The 21,972-nt window shown below is 42.2% G+C and overlaps 1 protein-coding gene across 1 annotated transcript in view; it reads right to left on the bottom strand.

The window, feature by feature from the left end:
- Positions 1-21,972, bottom strand: part of LOC127049292 (uncharacterized) — a 105,820-nt gene that overhangs the window by 63,824 nt on the left and 20,024 nt on the right. The gene's annotated exons all lie outside the window — the stretch shown is intronic.

Raw genomic sequence — 21,972 nt, 5'->3', positions numbered from 1 at the left:
GATTTGCCCTTTTAAAGAGAAAGCAGAGAGACAACGAATTAGTGAAGCTCTGTCAATTTATATCAGTAAGGTTCTGGCAATAGTTCCAGTTATCCCACAGGGGCAACTCACTGGTTCCTGGGGCACAGAGAAGGCATTTCTGATGTTTTCACACGTACATTTGTTTTGGACATGATTTGTTATACTGACAGGAAGTGTGTGTAGAGGTGTTTTCCTAGGTAGCTTCAGGGGAAGAGTCACTATTACTGGCAGGGGATGGTTGGGCCACCAGGCTACAGCTTCCTCCTTAAACTTATCCTGAAAATCTATTTCTTCTGAGCTACTGTCCAAGAGGTGCTGAACATGTGCCATTCCTATTGAGGTAAAATAAACATATGGATGCTTAGTACCGCTCAAGATTATACTCCTAGGCCCTATTTCTCTGTTTCCCCATATATGTGTTGGGCACAGAATGAAAGAGGGGAAAGCCACCTTTGCACCTCCTGAATTCTGCAAGTGCCCAGAGACCTGCTCAGTCCCATGTAGACATATAATCAAGGCTCCCCAGATTTTCACTTGGCCTGCCCATAGTCCCCTTACAAAGCATGGACAGGTGAGAATAGCTGGAGCACAGTGCACTCCAGCCACACCCCTCATGCCCTCTGGCATGGCCCTATAGTAAAGGCTGCAAGGTAGGGTGGCCTAGAGCTGTTCCACCAGTTCTATGCCAAGCAGGGAACCTTCCTTAAACAGTAGAATTCCTGAGGGAGCCAGTTCTGCTCTCTTTCTCTATGGCACTGCTGGGGTGGCATGAAGAGGCCACAGCAGATTTTGGGGCCTTCTATTCTAAAACTTTTTAAAATTAGTTTGAGCGCTTTTTTTTAAGTGCTCCTAGGGACACTCTCCTCAAGATTCTAACTATCTTTCCCGCTCAACTTCACCAGGTAACCCTGGCCACAGGCTGATTTTTTTAAACCAATTTTAAGCATTATTGCCAAACCCAACCCCTCAATATCAGGAGACAGATCCCTCCAAAAATAAAAAAATTGCTCTAAAAATCCCAGAAGTGTTTAAACAATTACATTTTGTGTTCTTGCTTCTGAGCTACTAGGTTTCACATTTTCAAGCTTTTCTTCATTACCCTGAAGGTTAGAGTGTGTCTACACAATGAAATTAGGTCGATTTAATAGAAGTCGATTTTTTAGACATTGATTTGATACAGTGTGTGTCCCCACTAAGCACATTAAGTCGGTAGTGTGCATCCATAGTACCAAGGCTAGCGTTGACTTTCAGAGCATTGCACTGTGGTAGCTAACCCACAGTTGGTTCCCACAGTCTCCGCCATCCACTGGAATTCTGGGTTGAGCTCCCAATGCTTGATGGGGCAAAAACATTGTCGCAGGTGGTTCTGGGTACATATCATCAGGCCCCCCTCCCTCCCTCTTTCTGTTGGCCGGGGGCACCTGGGCAGACATGGGTACTCCTGGCTGGCCTCAGTGAGGTCAGTCAGGGGTGCCTGGACAAAAATGAGAATGACTCCCGGTCATTCTCTTCTTTAAGTTTCGTCTAATGGAGATTCAGTTCTGCCTGCAATATCATGCCAGCTGGAGGCTTCTGCCTCAGGCTGCTCTCCCAGTTGGCAGCACCGTGCGATCGCACCTACCCCAGCCTACCTCTCACTCCCATGGTTCATGAAGCCTGGACAGTAGTAAGGAGCAGTTCAACTATAGGCAGAGCAAGTGCAGAATGGTGGTAAAATGTGCCTTTGGACGTTTAAAAGCTCACTGGTGCAGTTTAATGACTCGGTTAGACCTCAGCGAAACCAATATTCCCATAGTTATTACTGCATGCTGTGTGCTCCACAATATCTGTGAGAGTAAGGGGGAGACATTTATGATGGGGTAGAAGGTTGAGACAAATCACCTTGCCACTGATTACATGCAGCCAGACACCAGGGCAGTTAGAAGAGCACAGCAGGGCATGCTGTGCATCAGAAAAGCTCTGAGAACTAGTTTCATGACTGGCCAGGCTACCGTGTGAAAGTTCTGTTTGTTTCTCCTTCATGAAAACCCGCCCCCTTGGTTCACACTACTTCCCTGTAAGCCAACCACCCTCCCCTCCCCTCTTTGATCTCCGCTTGCAGAGGCAATAAAGTCATTGTTGTTTCAAATTCATGCATTCTTTATTAATTCGTCACACAAACGGGAAGATAACTGACAAGGTAGCCCGGGAGGGGTGGGGGAGAAGGGAAGCACAGGGGTGGGGTAGTTGTACGGGAATGCCCTAGAATGGCATGCAGCTCATCATAGAAGTGGCATGGCTGGGGCTCTGACTCGGAGTGGCCATTTGCCTCTCTGGTTCTTTGGTAGGCTTCACACGGCACTGCTGCGGGTTATAACCTCTGTCCTTCATGCCCTTGGAGATTTTTTCAAATATTCCAGCATTTTGTCTTTTGGAACAGAGTTCAGATAGCACAGATTCGTCTGCACGTACATGCTCCATGCTGGAGCTCATTTGCGATTCTGGGACTCCATGGTCACCTGTGCTGATGAGCTCTGCATGGTCACCTGTGCTGATGAGCTCACCACGCTGGCCAAACAGGAAATGAAATTCAAAAGTTCGAGGGGCTTTTCCTGTCTACCTGGCCAGTGCATCTGAGAGAGTGCTGTCCAGAGCGGTCACAACGGAGCACTCTGGGATAGCTCCCGGAAGCCAATACCGTCGAATTGCATCCACACTACCCCAAATTCGACCCAGCAGGGTCGATTTCAGTGCTAATCCCCTCCTCGGGGAGGAGTACAGAAATCTATTTTAAGAGCCCTTTAAGTCGACAGAAATGGCTTCATCATGTGGCCGGGTGTAGGGTTAAATCAATCTAATGTTGCTAAATTCGACCTAAACTCGTAGTGTAGACCAGGGCTTAGAAACTTACTTTTCTTTTGAAATGAGAGCTGAGAGTTTCACATAACCAGCTGACTACAGGAACTGTTTCTTTAAGAATAAACAAATATCATGAGACTCCAGATAACATTATGTGACTTCGCAAGTCTGCTTAACCCATAAAACTTTGGCTTAGTGCAAATGGAGCCTGTTTTGGCTGAATAACCTGATGATTCCAGGGCACCAATTTCCCTATACTTAGGTGGAGTTAAACTCTTTATCTGCCCAAGCATATTTCTTATACAGATGCTCCCCGAGTTACATAAACCCAACATATACAAATCCAAGCTTATGGAAAAAGTTCCATAAGCTAGAAATAGGAGTTGTGGAGTTTTTGTGTGTAATGGTCGGAGATACATTTCCGACTTATGCAAAATTCGAGTTATGCAAGGCATTCTGGAACGGAACTCTTGAGTAAGTCAGGGAGCATCTGTATATATACTCACTTAGCCTTCCGAATTGTCACATGACTAGCAAACATAACCATGTTTTTCCAATCACTGTTTACCCTCACCCTCTAGCCCCCTTCTTCTGCAAATATTTGTGACTTTGCTTATTGTGTTTGGTCTTAACTTAGTACCTAAGTTCATTGGGGCAGGGACTGTTGCTTTGCATTTCTACAGAGACCTGAACAAGAAGAACCTGATTTCATCTGGAACCTCATAATACAAATAACAACTTATTCACTCTCCCACAGTGGACTTTTCTTAACTGGACAATTTGACCCTTAATGTGGAATTATTCACTTTCTCCACTTCTTAAAATATATGGATTGCTTCTCCAGTCCACAAACACTGCAGGTTATTCAGCAGTTCAGCCAAGCAAAACACAGAAATACATGCACTCCTGAACTTGAATGAAGCTCCTGTTCTGTTCTATCAGGACCTGTGCTACATCATAAAATGTCTCCCTGTTAGATTTTGTAAACTGAAAATAAAGTAGATATAAACAATTCATCTAATTATCAAATAGTAAATTAGAGATAAATTGCCTGTTAACATTCTGTAGCCTAGGTGCAAACAAACTATAAGTTGAAAAGCAAACCTAGCTGCTAGATATCAACAAACTCAAGGTTAACAAGCTATAAATTAGGCATAAATAAGGCAGAAGCCAACTGCAGGCTGAGTGTAAACACTCTGTGATAGTGCTGAATGAAAAGGGAGCAAGTAAGCACTAGGATGTTCACCTCAGCAATTCTCCAACGGTCAGAGTCAAGTCCAAAAATTGGGTTATGAACTACTTCCATGGGGCGAGGTTCATTCTAACTGGCACAGGGAGGTCCAGATTGCACCTTCCTTTGTGAGCCTAGCTCAATGCACTTCAGGGTGGAAAGTTACAAGAGAAATGACAGGTGAGGGAGATTAAAGGTGCTCTTGCGGTACCATCTGGGATTCTGTAAAAGACCCATTAGTGAAGTTTGATGCAGGGTTGTTCTCACCCTGGGCTTTCCCAGTCACCATCACCTATTTCTGTGGTGTCACTGGCTAGTTGTTGAAGCTCCCGAGGAGGAGAGATGGTGACCACATTGCAGAATTCCAGACATCCTTTGGATGGACTCTCTGCTGCAATGGACTAAGCCAGCTTCATGGTGTATTTGGCTGAAAGTACCATTAGAGCAGTTGTATCTGATACCGTTTCTGGTGAGAGACAGTAAGAATCTGAATCACCTTTTTGTACACTGACCCTATTGTAACCATGGTTCTCAAGCTGAAGTCTGTAGACCACTGATGGTCCATGGAGCACTTGGTGATGGTCTGAAAGCTGGTAACATGGTGCTGGCTCTCCTAATTTCCATCCGATAAGTCATGTGACAAGACAGTTTAATATCAAATACTTTTCTAATGTTATGTTACCAGGTAAGCAATTGCTGTAGCTGCCATAAGGAGGTTACATGATTGGGTATGAGAGGGTGGAAGGTACACATTATCCCAAATATGAAAGGAAGGATCTATGAAACAGTCTATTAAGATATAGTCTACACGTTAAAAAAAAAATAAAGCACCCCTGTTGCAGTGTTCAGTTTTGGCTCAGGGGAAAGAGGACAGTCAGAGGAAAGTAGCAGTTTGTTTGAAGCCTCATGGCACAGTCAGCAACTGTATTCTGTGCTATTCAGATAATATCAGCTCGTTAGTGGAATATAAGTTAGGCAAGCATTTGTTGCAGCATTTGTTTTCTGATACTAATAAAGGAAATTTTTCTTTTTTATTAATTGTCCTAACCAAACAGGTGCTGGGCACTTTCACTGTTCTTGAAGTTAATGGGAGTTGAAGGTTCTCAGCACCTCACAGGATTAGGCCCTAAAACTCCTTCTAAAAGCTTTGCCTGCTCAGACAAAAAAGGCTTTGCCATTGTTTCTAAGATGAGAAGGCCTCTTTCACCTATAAACCTATATACACTACAAATGTCTTGTCAGTCTAGCAAGAAGGCAAATACCTCTGCAAAGTGCTTGCATGCTAATCCAAAGCCAAGCAAGGCCAGCTTGGTTTAAATTCTTGTGGAATCAACAAACACAGAAATTAGAGCAATTGATATCACTAGTTATGTAACAGCTATAACAGAATAGTTATATAGCATATTGCTAATGCAGTGGCACCTATTACATCTAATGTGCAAGCGTGTTAGCGGTTAGGACTGATGCCTGAGTAAACTACTAGGGCTGCATCTGTTGTAGAAGATTATCCAAGTCCAGCACCAGTTGTGGTTGCACACCTGGGCCTGCTGACTTGAATCCTTAAAGTTTGCTGGGGAGCCTAATGTAACTGGTTCCGGGTCCTGTGATGCATCACAGGTCAGCAAGGGCTGAAGCAGAACCAATCATAGTGTGAAAGGGAGAAAGAATGCTCACCTGCAGCTCTAGCTTCCAGATTTCATCACAACTCTAGTTCATCTACAGACTCACCCTCACTACCCCGCAAATTACTTCCAGTCTTTAAATGACACACCTAGAACAAACCTGGCATGTGTTCAAATAGGCTGGGTGTATTTACATTTTCCTTTTAGTGGTTAATCCTTAAGTAGAGCTGGAATAGATATGACAGCATGTAAAGACTGCATGGGTGCCTAAGAGGGACTACCACCAGATGTATGCTCACTGGCTGGGCTTATCACAGAGAACTTTTTGTTTTTATCAGAGCCTCTTGAACAGCAGCACAAGCACAAAGACCCTCCAACTACAGCTCAAAGAAACTTGGAGAAATCCAGCAGTGAATACTTGCAGGAAGTGCTCTGCTCAGTTATAATCTCTCATCCTGGAACAGACCTCAGGTAACATGATTATTTACCTGGTGAGATGGGGACAACAGTGAGATACCAAAAGATGACTCTCATGGATTGGTAACTAGTTAAAAGGAAACAAAGGGTAAGAATAAATGGTCAGTTTTCAGAATGGAGAGGAGTAAACAGTGGTGTTGCTCAGGGCTCTGTTCTGGGACCAGTCCTATTCAACATATTCACAAATGATCTGGAAAAAGGGGTAAACAGTGAGGTGGCAAAATTTGCAGATGCTACAAAATTACTAAAGACAGTTAAGACCCAGGCAGACTGCCAAGAGCTACAAAAGGATCTCTCAAAACTGGGTGACTGGGCAACAAAATGGAAGATGAAATTCAAAGTTGATAAATGCAAAGTAATGCACGTTGGAAAACATAATCCTAACTATATAAAATGATGGGGTCTAAATTAGCTGTTACCACTCAAGAAAGCGATCTTGGAGTCATTGTGGATAGTTCTGTGAAAACGTCCACTCCATGTGCAGCAGAAGTCAAAAAAGCGAACAGAATGCTGGGAATAATTAAGAAAGGGATAGATAATAGGACAGAAAATATCACGTTGCCTCTATATAAATCCATGGTGCGCCCACATCTTGAATATTGTGTGCAGATGTGGTTGCTCCATCTCAAAAAAAGATATATTGGAACTGGAGAAGGTTCAGAAAAGGGCAACAAAAATGTTGAGGAATATGGAACGGCTTCCGTATGAGGAGAGATTAATAAGACTGGGACTTTTCAGTTTGGCTAAGGGGAGATACGATATAGGTCTATAAAATCGTGACTGGTGTAGAGAATGTAGATAAGGAAGTGTTGTTTACTACTTCTCATAACACAAGAACTAGTGGGTCACCAAATGAAATTAATAGGCAGCAGGTTTAAAACAAATAAATGGAAGTATTTCTTCATACAACGCACAGTCAATCTGTGGAACTCCTTGCCAGATGATGTTGTGAAGGCCAAGATTATAACAGGGTTAAAAAAAAGAACTAGATAAATTCATGGAGGATAGGTCCATCACTGGCTATTAGCCAGGATGGGCAGGAATGGTGTCCCTAGCCTCTGTTTGCTAGAAGCTGGAAATGAGCGACAGGGGATAGATCACTTGATAATTACCTGTTCTGTTCGTTCCCTCTGGAGCATCTGGCACTGGCCACTGTCAGAAGACAGGATAATGGGCTAGATGGACCTTTGGTCTGACCCAGTAGGACCATTCTTATGTTCTTATAACTTCAGAAACTATGAGTTGGGATCCTACAACACTCACAGACACGAGGATTGAATGAAGCTTATAAATACAAGTACAAGCTTGACAAAATCCAGATACCAAAAGCTGAGCCCAGTTAGTTTCATGGGTATTTAAGAACTAAGAGGCTGCTGAGAAAGAGTTCATACTTCCAACATAGAGGACACAAGCAGTAATCTAAGCTGTTTCTGGCAATTCCCAGAATAAATTTCAGCATCTTGGGACCTAGATACTAAGGAGACAGACACAAAAGAAGTACCTCAGACAAACTGAATAAAGAGATACATTTGAGAGAGAACTGTCTAGTCCCTGCGAATGGCTTATGCACTAATGCTGCAGTAACAACAGCTGCATTCCAAAGGGGCTGCAGCACCAGGGATTTCAGTTCAAACCAGCCAAGTGCCAGTTACTAAGTGATACTATTTTCTGGGCAGGTAGGTCAATGTCTTCAAACTTAGGCACCTGAAGTTAGGTCCCTGTGTAAACGTGGCCTGATTTTCAGAGATGCTGAACACCACACAACTCTCACTGATGTCAATGGGATGTGTGTGGTGCTCAGCACCTCTGAAAAATCAGGCTACTTAGTTAGGTGCCTAACTTTAGGCACTCAGATTGGAAGATGTTGTTATTCTGAAAAGCACAAGAGTAGGAAACTGCTATCAAAAGTGCAGGAGCTACATGGTTCCCTTCTGCAGGTTTCTGCATTCTTTGGCATTGCCAGCTCACTCCACCTGCTGATTAAAGGCAGAACGGCATTTCAGGAGTCGAAATCAACTGAAAGTTCCGGAAAGTTACCAAGGGCTTTAGTCACCCACAATCATACTAGTAGTGTGTTTGGATATCCAGCAGTACCAAGTTTACAATGGCGCTGTGGCACTGTGCCCACACTCAGAAGGGGTCCCATTGCCCAAACCATGGTCCCACCTCCCTTCCACCTGCACTCCCCCCGCACTCTGTCCCAAGGCCCTGCCCTCACTTGGCCTCTTTCCCCCAAAAGCCCTGCCACCGCTTGCTCCCCTCCACCCCATCCCCCAGTGCAAGGGGTGGGGGCAAGTGGGGCAATTGGCCCCAGGCCCCGCAGGGGCCCCCACGAGAATATAGTATTGCAACTCTTTTTTTATGGAAGGGCCCCCCCCCCGAAATTGCTTTGCCCAGGCCCCCTGAATCCTCTGGGCAGCCCTGCCCCAGTGCAAGTGCCTGGCAGGACCTCAGAGGGAAGAGGCTGAGCAGAGGCGGGGCCTCAGGGCAGATTGCAGGTAGAGGGGTGGAGTGTGGGCAGAGCAGGGGGTGGGGCCAAGGTCCTGGTGCCATGGCCCACAAAAGATTAAGCCAGCCTGATATGAAGAGCAGCCCTGTAAGAAGCATTCTTAGAAATGTCCAAATGAGGGTGTAATGCTGGCAGACCAGGTGCTAGCTGATGCCAAGGCTCCTAGGCCTCACTGAGCACTGACAAATGCATAGCTAGAAACCAGTCTGGCTCATCTATGTGTTAATATTGTTAAAATAGATGTTAAATTTATAAGAATGTGTTTAGTGTTTAGACTTAATGAAATCCTTGTAGGATGCTGCATATATTGATCTCACTTATAACATCTGTATCCCATGGTATAAAGTTATATTGAGTGTTTACATGGTAAATCTCTGTAACTGTGTAACTCACCAAACAGAAAAGCAGTGTTGGTAAATGTAAAAAGCTGGTCCTGCCCACCAGCAAGGCCGTTAAAACCAAATGAACCCTTGTGAAACATGAAAGAACAAAGACTCTGTTAATTGCATTCCTCCCTCCCCTGTCTCCAAGAAGCGACCATCTGCACATGAACTCATCCCATGAGCTTGAGCTCTGGGAAGAGGGAATAAAAATCACTGACCTGAAAGAACTTTATCACAATGCTGCTTGCAATTTGGAAAGGACAATATTTCTAAGTATAAGCAAGGGATCCCCGAGCTGCGTGGCTTGGGTTAGCTCTAAAGGACATAGAAAGCTTGCATATTGCAGCAGCTTTTATTACCTTTTGGATCCTAAGACTGTAACTCATTTGTGTGTGTATGTTTACCTGCATTAACCTTGTAAATAACTCTCTGATTTCTTTTTGCTAGTTAATAAATATTTAGTTAGTTTATTATAGGATTGGCTACAAGCGTTGTCTTGGTGAGAGAACTGAGGATGCTCTTGACCAAGGTAAGTGACTAGTCCTGTGGGACTGGGAGTAACCCAAATATTTCTGTGATTTATGGTGTAAGGGACCATTGATCACAAAGGCAAGCTTGCCTGGGTGGCAAAATAGACTGGGATACCCAAGGGGACTGTCTGTGACTCCACTTTAAGGCAGTTATAGCGCTTGAGGAGTTCACTTATTACTTGGTTGGTAAAATCTAAGTATAGAACATACAACCAGTTTGGGGTTTGTGCCCTGCTTTTTGACAGTTTGCCCTGAGGCTGGACCTTGGTCTACATTACAAACTTGTGTCAGTATAACTACGTTGCTCAGGGATGTGGAAAATCCCTATCCCTGCGTGATGCAATTATACCAACAAAACTGCTGGTGGAGACCGCACTGTGTTGATGGGAGGGCTTCTCTGTTAACATAGCTACTTCCTCTCGGGAAGGTGGAGTACCTACAGTGATGGGAGAAGCTCTCCTGTCAGAACAGGTAGCGTCTTCGGTAACAGCTATAGTTGCTAGGGCTTGTCTACACATACAGCGCTGCAACTATAGCAATCACAGTGGTTAGCCACTCTAGACAGCTTAACAGAGGGAAGACAGCCACACAAAGTAATCCAAAATGTCAAACATCATTTAGCTGTAAGCCCCACTCACAAAGTTGGAGAGGGTTGGCCCACGATAGCTATTAGTGATTCCGAGCCCCCGATGTACCTGTGTCTATGTGCCAATAAGGAAAATGGGGTAAGCACAGAACCATTTAACAGCTTTTGTACATGGACCACTTCTAGACCTGCAGTGGATCAACCCTGTAGTAATAATCTCCAGGATACACAACTGGTCACAAACACCTTGCGTGATTCTTTAAGTGTTCTTAAAGGTTATTCTTTATTATAGACTGATTTTTCTGTGCGGGTACAGAGTCTGTAATTGTGCATTCCTATTTCTGTATCTTTCCCGCCTTCCTTCTTTTGTACCAATTTTGTATAATATAAATGACTGACAGTACTTCACTCACTCTCGCACGGTCCTCTCTTGTCCTTCATCGGCCAAATGCTGCTCTTTACAGGCTATTACCCTAAGATGGCCAGATCATTGGAAATTTATGAACATGTTCATTAGCAGAAAGATGGCTGTCTATAACCAAGATGTATTGTACACAGTCATTACCAGGGTCATGCCAAAAAACAGGGACAAGCAGTAACAAATTTTAAGTTTCATGACATTATTAAACAGTTAGCTGCTATATGTTAGTGTAAAATGAACCTGCTCTCAACCCCCAATAATCTCCCTCTGCCACAATCTATTAGCAGTGCCTTTCAGCAGCTCCTCCAATACTGCTTCGTGTGGTATTGAAGCACCAGTTCCAGGGAGGTCAGGGACATCTACAGAAGATAGTCTGGGAGATACAAATTAGTGCCAGAAAAAGGTATATATTGAAATAGATAAAGTGTCTTCTGTCACATACAAAAATGAAGTCACCAACGAAATAAATATAATCTTAACTGGGCTGTTAATAAGTGTCATATTGACAAAGATCTGGTCAGACCAGATATCTCCTACTTTCTCTTTTATAAAGTTAAGATTCCATTCCTTTTCTGACCATTGCATTCCCAAGGTGCAGAGATGTTGATAACAAGACTTCTGTAACTGGTTAGAACTTGTATTGGGTATAGTGTCTCCTTTATGCATATGTAAATTGTTTTGTAAAGCAACAGATTCAGCCGAGGAACATTTTATGCTGGAGCAGAGAGACTGGATTGGCATTAATAATACTTGCATCATTTTCAAAGCACAAAACATTTTCAAAGCCTCTTCAAAGCACTGTATAAACATCAGTTAATCCTTAAAACACTTCTGTGTCAGTTCCCCCTTCTCCCTTCCCAAATCTGTAAATTGTTTTGTCCAAGGCCACACAGCAAGGCAGTGGCTGAGCCAGGATTAGAAGTCTAATGCCAGTCTCTCAGTCCCATAAATCCATTAGACCAGTAGTTTTCAGCTTTTTTCATACCGCAACCTTCCTCCACACCATGACTACTGCCATCTCCCATTTAGCAATATAAGAGGAGCAGGGTGGTAGCAACCTCTTGACAGTGGCACTGGAACATTTTCAGTAGTGGGGGTGCTGAAAGTTAACCCCCTTACCGTATCCCCCAGAGCTGCAGTACCCCCCACACCTATAGTTTCCACGCCTATGCCTCTTAACGCATGTTTATAACACCTTTGTGGATCACAATCCACAGGTTAAGAACCACATATTAGAGCATACTGCCTTTCAATTCCAGAATCTTTATACAACAGAGTAGCTTTGCTTCTGACAGATCTTAAGAATCAATATCTAAGTCTACATCCTGAGGTTTTTACTGAACTGTTTCCCAGACATTAGCCCAACAAAGTCAATAAGAGTTTGATATGGAATTGAGCCCAGGTCCATGAATGGTATTTAGGTGCCTAGCTCCTTCTGAAATAAATGAGAGCTAGGCAGCTAAATACCTTTGAGGATCTGGGTGTTGGTTGATAGTGCTGCTGGCATACAAAAGACTTAGTAGAACAAATGACTCCCCAAAAGTTCAGGCTACCAGTGAAACAAGGAAAACTTCCAGGTGTGGGACTTCAGAATTTTCAGGGACTGCAGAGGTTCAAAGCTATGCCATTATTTTCAGGGCTGTTGAACTGATGCAGCTGTTCGTATTCCTTTATCTTGGCAAAAGCATAATTTCCGCTCCTCCTTGACCTTCCATGACATCTTACATCCTCCATGCCTGTAACCCATATCTTCACCTCTTGCATTCTGCTGGTAAAGAATTCTGTTTTTCTGACTGATTGCCAGCTAAGACTACTTAGATATATGGGAAGACAATTCAAGCTTTTGGATAAATGAAGCCTTAAGTTCCTGCATACCTGAATTTGAGCCAGATGCTTGCAGTAGCATTGCTGACTAGAGCTAGCCACCATCCTTAGCTTCAGAACAGAGTTTGAACAAGAGTTTCTTTAAAGAAGGTCAATATTTAAACATGTTGTTGGTTCAAAAGGTAGAGAACAACCTAAGGCCAGTAGTCTTAAATAATACTAGTGATGGCAAAAGATAACTCAGCTGCACAGGATTTGGTTTCGTTTTTTAAAGTTCATTATAATGTTTTGGGTACAGACAACTATTATGTTTAATATTCTTTTGCCAACCCAAAAACAATGACTGTACATATTTTGATAAATTAAGTGTATTACCAGCAAAGAGTCCTGTGGTTCATTAGCAGAAAGATGGCTGTCTATAACCAAGATGTATTGTACACAGTCATTACCAGGGTCATGCCAAAAAACAGGGACAAGCAGTAACAAATTTTAAGTTTCATGACAGCTTTGGTGGGTGAATACCTACTTTGTCAGATGCATCTGATGAAGTGGGTATTCACCCACAAAAGCTCATGCTCCAATACGTCTGTTAGTCTATAAGGTGCCACAGGACTCTTTGCTGCTTTTACAGATCCAGACTAACATGGCTACCAGTCTGATAAGTGTATTATTTTAGCCCTTTTCCCTGTAGTATCTGGGTGTTCTACTTTGTGGTGTTGTTTCACTTTAGCTTCTGTCAGTTCAGCTGTATCAGAGATCCCTGTTCTTCTAACAACAACAAAACCCAAGGTGGATTATTTTCCTTACTCTTAGAGCAGAAGAACACGAGTTCCAGTGAAGGACATGGTACATCAGGACATTGCATTTCTTTGTATTTTTTTTTTTCAAAACAAGGCCTCCATTTAAAGAGGGTTTAACGCACACCTAAAAATGGTGCGGTGGTGTGGAGGAGGGAAATCTATTTGCATGCCCTCTATGGCCCCAGTGTAGCAAAGCCCCTGAGAGCACTTGCTTAACTTAGAGCATGTGCACAATGCCTTTGGCATCAGTATGACAAATTTTCTAGAGCCAACTTTCTTTTCAAGTTATCAGTATAAAGAATCTTCCCCATGCACAAAACCCTCACTCTGAACGCTGTAACACAAGGGCAATGTGCACAAACTGAACAGAGCACAAGAACTCATGCTGGCAAATATGGGGATCAGAAAACTGTGTGTGTGGTCAGGATCCACATAGATCACAGCTACCTGGAAGGGTTCATATACAAAACCAATAGCCAAGCGCACCAATTACATTGGCAGTAGTTCCTTAGAAGGGGTTCGCATTGGCAGGGGAGCACAATCCAGTTTGTTTTTTTGTTTCAAGACATACCCCATTCAGATTTGGGGGCTTCTTGTTCCAGTGAAGCTGCTATCAACAGCAACTAAAATAGACGGACGCAATGCATTATCATCAGAGGCCCAGGGTCTTACATTTCCACATATTCCAAATCCTTGCTAAAAAAGAAAATCACAATCGATCTCCAAAAATATTAAGGCCAATATGATGTGGTAGTTGATAGAACCCTCAAAGCTTTAGATTTCTTTAAATAGAGTGCTCTTTGTACAAATCTGTTTGGCCCTTGTTACATTTAGGGTGGGGTTTTCAAAAGTTCTTCAATGACTTGGAGCAAAGGACTTTTGAATTTCTGCCCCCCCGCCCCCAACTGTATTATTATTATTATTTGTGATGAAGCATGTGCAGAACTGTCAGAGAGGGAAAGAAATGAAAGGGAGCAACACAGAATACTAGCAGCGCTGATTGTACACTGTTCGAATTCTTCAAAAGGATATCAGTGTTGGATATGGCCCTGCTGGGAAGCAAAAGTGTTAAACATGCCTTTTAAAGTGTCCATATCACGGCCTTAAAATAAGCCTCAGGCAAGTTTTTGGAGTTCATGCAGCAGATATTTCATAGCTATGCCAAAAAAATCTCAAAGCCCTCAAACTGACAGGAAGGCAGATCTTTTAAAAGTAAGTTAACCCTTGCTAGTCCAGGGCAGCACCTCCTATGTTCTCCACTTTCCACTGAGATCAATAGAAACTTAAGGCATAACTGGTACATCCACCAGCACAGCTGGGGCATGATAGCTAGCTGGGGTATGGACTGGTTCCTGGAACAGGAGCAAAATGATCAGGTATGTAAAGCACAGTAAGGGCTCATACACTACAGAAGTTACAGCAATCAATTGAAAAGCATCTTTGGCTCATGCACAAGAGCATTTCCATTGATTGCCGGGGAAGCAACATTCTTTGTAACTTACCTCAAAATTTTATATGGGTAAGAACTAGGGTAGCCTGAACTAATGCAGGCTCAGTTGTGTGTGCCAAGGTGGACACAGTACATTGGCACAGTGGGTACACTGCCAGCTCCAACAGCTGTCATCCAGGAAGGGAAATGTGATTTTGGTTTTGGTAAGTAACACTCATTTATTTCTTAATAATAATTTGTATTAGAGTAGCCCCTTGGGACCCCTCCAAATTCAGGACCCCATTATGCTAGGCACTGTACGCATGCATAGTAAGAGGCAGTCTATGTTTTTAAAAGATCTTTTTTATTTGTTCTTTTATCATTGTGAGGAGAAGGAAACAAACGTCTGATGTTGGAAGAGACCCACAAAAGGGTTAAATCAACCTTCTGTTTCACTCTGAACTCATTTAAACCATCATTTTTTACAGTGATACTTTATAGAACAGCTTGAACTGAGATAGAGCAAGGAATCTGAGATCCCACAGCAAATCCTTGGAAAGACTTCTGTTGGATAGCTTTTATCTTCCAAACAACTCAAATTACTGATCAAAAGCCAGAAAACCTTTCGTCATTTCTCTTCTCCAATGAGAGCTAAGCTTAACTCAGAAAAATACATACATCAGGATTTACTAAAGATTCTAGATGCAACTCCAGGGTCTTAGTACATCAGACACAGCCATTCTCCCTGGAGGGAGCTGGATCACTTGTTCTTTTTTAAATGGATTATTTTCGTCATATTGGTGAACAGAAAGATAAAACATCTTAACAAGGCGCATAGCCTGAACTCCATGTGCATCATAGAAGTATCTCAATGAGCCACACATATCCAAGTCCTTCTGTATATGAGTTGGGCACTATAAAGAGGGTGTTCTTCCCCAGAATTATAAATCTTGTCTTGGACAGAGTAAGCAGGAGAACAGTAGAGTCCCGTTATCACAGGAATTTACTACAGTACAGTCAGGTTAATCAAAATCCATTTGTACTTCCTTTGTAGTTGGATTAAAGAAGATGCAGATTATCAAACTAGGGATTAAAATGGAAACAATTACAACCCAGTGATGTGCTGCAGAGGTTTATGGCAGCTTATTGAGTCACCTTGTTAAATGCTGCCACCTAGTAGAAGGGAAGTTTGGGTGTTTTCCCTGCCTCTGATGGGGCTCACTCCTTTCTGAATACAGTGTAGTTGTCCCTGCCAGGGATAGTTTATCCTTGGGGCTCATAAAAATACTTCTGAAGGACAAATACCTTGCCTCATGAACACAGCTGTTGAACCAAATGCAAGGTATTTTTTCTAAAATTTCACAGGGAAAGAAACCCCAGACTCCCTACATGGTCTTTATGCCCACACCCACTTCTAACTGTTCAAGCTGAACAACACACACTACCTTCAGTCTAGTGAGTGTAGTTTTCAGGAAGACAATATAAACATTTCAACAGATGCAGCTTCATAAAATTTGTTTGCCAAGTGGTCTTGTCTCCTTCCTTGGCTGTGGTTGTGAGAAAACATTTTTGCTGAAAATGAGAAGACAAATGGATTCCCAATGTCTTTTTTCCTCTTTGCAGGTCTGAGCATGTTTAACCATGCCCAGTTCACAGGATTTATCTCATGCTATGAGGAGAAATTTTTGCAGGAGCCCCTCTTCAAACTATTGGCAGCAGCAATTCACTGATGCAGCGTTAACTATTACAGTTGCAACCAGGTGCCACTGTAATGAACTCATGTAACTAGAATTCTTCAGGATGGGGAGGAGGAGAAATGATTTCCTATAGTCTTAGAACAATGTGAAAGATCCAATAGAAGGATAAAACTGATTAGTTTGGTGGTTTTCTCAAATGGATCGTGCCCCCCCCCGTCCCCTTTCCATTTCTCTGACTTTTGTTGTTAAAAGGATTTCTCTCACTTCAAAAGAAGAAAATCTAAAAGCTGGCCCGGCCAAGTCCTCCCCAGCCTCTCCCTCACCCAGCAAAACCAAGTAACTTTAAATACATTTTTCAAAACAGAATAATAAAAAAGGTCTCACTCAGCAAATTCTTCTCAGCGTTTCTCACAAGTTTTGCTCCTGGTTGCTTCCACTCCCTGTTGTGACACAGCACTTTAGATTATTATGTGAGAAGAAGCAAGGCAGCATATCATGAGTGCCACAGGTGAAAGGGAATATTTCATCTTCAACTGTTTCTCACTCACTGGCTGAACTCACCTTACTAATGAGCTGGCCTGCCATAGGGCAGGGAGAATGATCTACTTCATCTAAACAATGGCCCCCGTTTGTCAATCTTTACACTTACTTTTTAAAACAAAATACTTACATGTAAAACAGCTTTTCTTTTGGTTTCTTTGATTACAGCTTTAAACAAAAGTAATGATCTTACATGAGTATCCCATAATTTGAGGGTAAAAAAAAAGTTCAAGTCTGGAGTGCCTGCAATAAATAAGTGGCCCAATTTTTTCAGAGGCATTGAACTCTTGTAGCACCAGCATCTTTGAAAACCCAGCCACTTATTTGGGTATTTAAATAGGGATTCAAGTGCCTAATTTCAGGCACCCATGTTTAAAACTCTTGCCCTTGTGTTTTACAGTTCAGGTTTATTCTATTGTAAGGAAAACAGATACTGCGGGATGAACAGCAGAAATTGGTACAAAAGGATACTTCTTACAGCATTATACCCTATTCTACCATTCTATTATTGCTTGTTAGAATAACTATGATTAGCCTTTGTATAACACTCTTAGTTGTGAAAGCACTTCACAGACATTAACAATGCTTTACCAGATTCCTGTGTGATAGTACATAACCCCATTTTGCAGTCCAGAAACTGGGGGAAGAGAGGTTCAGGGACCTGTTCTAGATCACAGAGAATTCTTGACTTCAGTGGGAGTTGCATATGCAACTGATTGGATGATCAGACCCAATGAGTTAGTGGTTCCCAGTTAGGGTGACCAGACAGAAAATGTGAAAAATCGGGACAGGGGAGGGGGTGGTAATAGGAGCCTATATAAGAAAAAAGACCCAAAAATCAGGACTATCCCTATAAAATCAGGACATCTGCTCACCTTATTCCCAGTCCTGCATGGGCTCAGGGTACTCTATCATGCCTCTGCCCACCATTTGCTCAGATTCTATAGTGCTTTATGATTTATATAATGTATATCCCTGTTGTCAACTATAAGTAAAGGCCCCAGCCCTGCACTCACATACAAACTGATTGATCCTCGTGCCTTATATGGCACAGGGATCAATCAGTGGGGCTCTGCTTGTGCAGATCCAATTGCTGGATTTGGGTCTGTGTTGGGATTCAGCTGTCTGGATATTATACATTTGTTTTCTCAAGTAATATGTATTCGATTAACTGGCACTGGAAGTTGGTGAGGCAAAGGCTCTAGTTCAGCAAGGTACTCAAGTACTCTCCTTATTTTATAACCAAGTGTGCAGCCCTATTAACTACAATGGAACTATGCATATGCTCAATGATAGGCTCCTGCACAGGTACCTTGCTGAACTGTGTCAGACATAGGAAAACAGAGCCTTTGAGATGCAAAGTACTGCAATTAATATTTGCTACATTGCATCCAAAAGCTTCACCTTCACTGAGCAGCCTGCTTTTGCTTCCTTGGAAGGAAATTAAATTAACACATGGTTTGCTTAATTATTATTTTTTTCCTAAGAGACAGGCCTGAACCAAAACTTCAAATCCAAATACACCCTGGCATAAGGGAAGTTCAGGCTGGAACCCAGCTTTTCAGTTCAGACCCATCTTTAATTCTTTTTTGGTTTGGAAGGAAGTTCAGAGCAACAGGGTGTAAAAAATTGAGGGTCTGTGAATGTGTCTAACAAAAACCACCACCAAAGAGAGTTAAAAAGCAAAAGCAACCAAGGACAGAGTGGGACAAACATGGAAATACAAGTGCTCCTTTTCTGCTACCAGCAAAGCCCCACAAAAATATTCCTTTCATTGCAAAAAGAAGGGTAAAAATCACAGCAACTGGCAGAGAAAGATGCCGACAGCAGGGATAGATGTAGGCGAAGCAAAAGACCAGTGCAGTGAGGGGTATTGTGGTAAATGCCTTATGTCATAAACAGATAGCTAAGGGTTAATGTCTCTTTCACCTGAAGCACCTGACCAGAGGACCAATCAGGAAACCGGATTTTTTCAACTTTGGGTGGAGGGAATTTAGTGTCTGAGTTTTTTGTCTGTCTGCCTGCTTTCTCTGAGCTTTGAAGAAGCAGTTTCTACTTTCTAGTCTTCTGTTTCTAAGTGTAAGGACAAAGAGATCAGATAGTAAGTTATATGGTTTCTTTTCTTTGGTATTTGCATAAATATAAGTGCTGGAGTGCTTTAATTTGTATTCTTTTTGAATAAGGCTGTTTATTCAATATTCTTTTAAGCAATTAACCCTGTATTGTATCATCTTAATACAAAGAGACCATTGGTATGTATTTTTCTTTCTTTTTTTATATAAAGCTTTCTTTTAAGACCTGTTGGAGTTTTTCTTTACTTCAGGGAAATTGAGTCTGTACTCACCAGGGAATTGGTGGGAGGAAGAAATCAAGGGGAAATCTGTGTGTTGGATTGTTAGCCTGATTTTGCATTCCCTCTGGGGGAATAGGAAAGTACTTTTTGTTTCCAGGACTGGAAACAGAAAGGGGGAGTCACTCTGTGTAGTTTCACAGAGCTTGTGTCTGTGTATCTCTCCAGGAGCACCTGGAGGGGGGAAGGGAAAAAGGATTATTTCCCTTTGTTGTGAGACTCAAGGGATTTGGGTCTTGGGGTCCCCAGGGAAGGTTTTTCAGGGGGACCAGAGTGCCCCAAAACACTCTAATTTTTTGGGTGGTGGCAGCAAGTACCAGGTCCAAGCTGGTAACTAAGCTTGGAGGTTTTCATGCTAACCCCCATATTTTGGACGCTAAGGTCCAAATCTGGGACTAAGGTATCATCTCCTTCTCCTCCCACTACCAGAGTTAACAGGGGCAGCAGTTAATCCTCTAGTTTTCAGAGCAAATCAAATTCTTCTCATTCCACTAATCCATCACCCCATTAGCAGCATCAGCTGATGCACAGCCACTCTCTCCTGCTATTCTGCAGTGTATGCAGCTTCATTACTAGAAGCATTAACACCAATAGTCTCTGCTGACTTGGGCCCTGATCCTGTAGAGGTCTGGTATGCAAAATTCCCACTGAAGTCAATGGGAGATGTGCATGCTGGAGGTTATCTTGTCTCAGTGAAACTTAGCCAGCTTCAGTAATATTGCTGCTTGTTAGGGCTAGTTGAGTCAAAGAGAGCTCTGGTTCACTGGACAAAGGGTAAAGCAATATGTAAATAAATAAATCAGTCCCCACCTCCAAAAAAGTTGCTGTGTCATTATTAATTCACTGTAACAGCAGAAACAACTTCCAGCTGTATCCTTGCTGAAGGATTCAAAATTCTGAATAGGATGGATGTCACAAAGCTGTTTGAGCTGCTGCCAAATGCAATAAAGGGGCCTGAAACAATGGAAGGGAAAGTCCTTCCCTCTTAAAATTACGTATGTTTTATTACATAAACTACTGGAAAAAAACCCTGGGCTGAAATCCTGGCTCCACTGCTAATCAGAGTTTTGCCATTGACTTCCATGAGGCCTGGATTTCACCTCTGGAGTTAATATGTAATTGGCATTTGAGCTCTGCTTGTGTTTAATATAAACTACAGATGACAAGAAATCTGTACAGTGTTGCAAAAAAAAGTCTCTGTGTCCTATTTGACATCTGCTTTATACAGGTGTACCTGCCTATCAGAATAATGAGCCTGAACCTCGTTGATACTAAGGCCCCTTTACACCACTCTGGCAGAGTCTTAAAGTGAGTTAAATTTAATTTATGCTGCCAGAGCAACGTAAAGAGAACCTTAGTGTAAATGAGCATCAGGCCCAAAATATTTAAAAAAGAAAGTTGTACTCAATAATATAAATACCAAGGGTCAGATCCCAGTCAGTATGAATCACCAGTTTGCACCAGCTGAGAATCTACTCCAAAATATTAGAGGTCAGATGCTGAATTTTTTCCTCTCTATATATACAAACAAGGTTTGTCTACCTTAATTTATCATAGTTCTAAGAAAGTGTGATATACATATTGAATAAGACAATTGTATTAAATCACCTCACTGTCATATAGCATGCACTATAGGGAACATACAATAACTATAAAAGCATCTGAGCCTTGAAAACTTTGTAAGAGGTAGATGTGGCTGCTTAGTAAAAGTAGGTTTTTTTTTTCCTTTTTAGATTAAGTAGGTGGTACTTTTTATTCAGCTATTTTATTTAAACATGGGAAGGATTACAGTTGTAATGTTAATAATAAACATGCCTTTCCTATTAGTTGTTACCTTTCATCTAGATGGATCCCAAAGCATTTTACACACATATATGTGTGCACATGTGTGACAGGAAGATGAATTATTTCACCTAAAACACATCCCGCTCTGGGGTGGAATGCAACAGCTGTTTAGCAGCTGGAAACAGAGCGTTCTTGACAGCCAGCCCAACAGTGGAAATTCATTTCTGCAGTAGGCTAGAGTTGCCACAAACCTTACTTTCTTTGGAATGGAGGGTAAAACTGACTACTTTCCTTCAGCTTTCCTTCAATGAAACAAAAGAAATACAACACAGAGGAAAGAGGACAAACACACAAAGATTTCTGTCTGCCACTGTGAAGGAAATAGGAACCTAGATTACGGTATATGAAGAATTCTACACTATGTATGATTTGTGCATAGCTCGCAGATTTAACAACGAAGAGAGAGAGTAACATCAATGTGTAGATGGATAGATTAGCAGTACATAGTAACACTAAACATTGATTTTGGAAAGAAAATGCAAACTATCCATATTATAATAGCACCTAGATGCCCTAATCAAGAACTGGGGCTTTGTTGTGTTGTGCGTGCACCACAGTTATACATATACACTGGTGAGTTTGCATAACAGAACTGGCCCTGATGCCCTACCTGTTCCAGGTGCTGAAAAATCAAATAAAATTGGGGATTTGGACATTTCTTAAAATCTCAGTCGAGAAAATTTCAGGGGCATTGTTTCCACACAAAAGAATGGAGAGAATTCCTAAAAGCCTTCTCAACTAGCGTTCGGTTACTGTACAAGGGAGTTCCACTGAAGCAGAGGGCCTGCATTTGGCCCAAGTACTTTATTTACTGACTACTGAAGCCAAGGCAGCCCTGAATGAAGACATTAATAGAACTGTGAATGGCT

Source organism: Gopherus flavomarginatus, chromosome 4, assembly GCF_025201925.1.
Source record: "Gopherus flavomarginatus isolate rGopFla2 chromosome 4, rGopFla2.mat.asm, whole genome shotgun sequence".
In the NCBI taxonomy this organism is placed as follows: Eukaryota; Metazoa; Chordata; order Testudines; family Testudinidae; genus Gopherus; species Gopherus flavomarginatus.
This window is presented reverse-complemented; position numbering and strand designations above follow the sequence as displayed.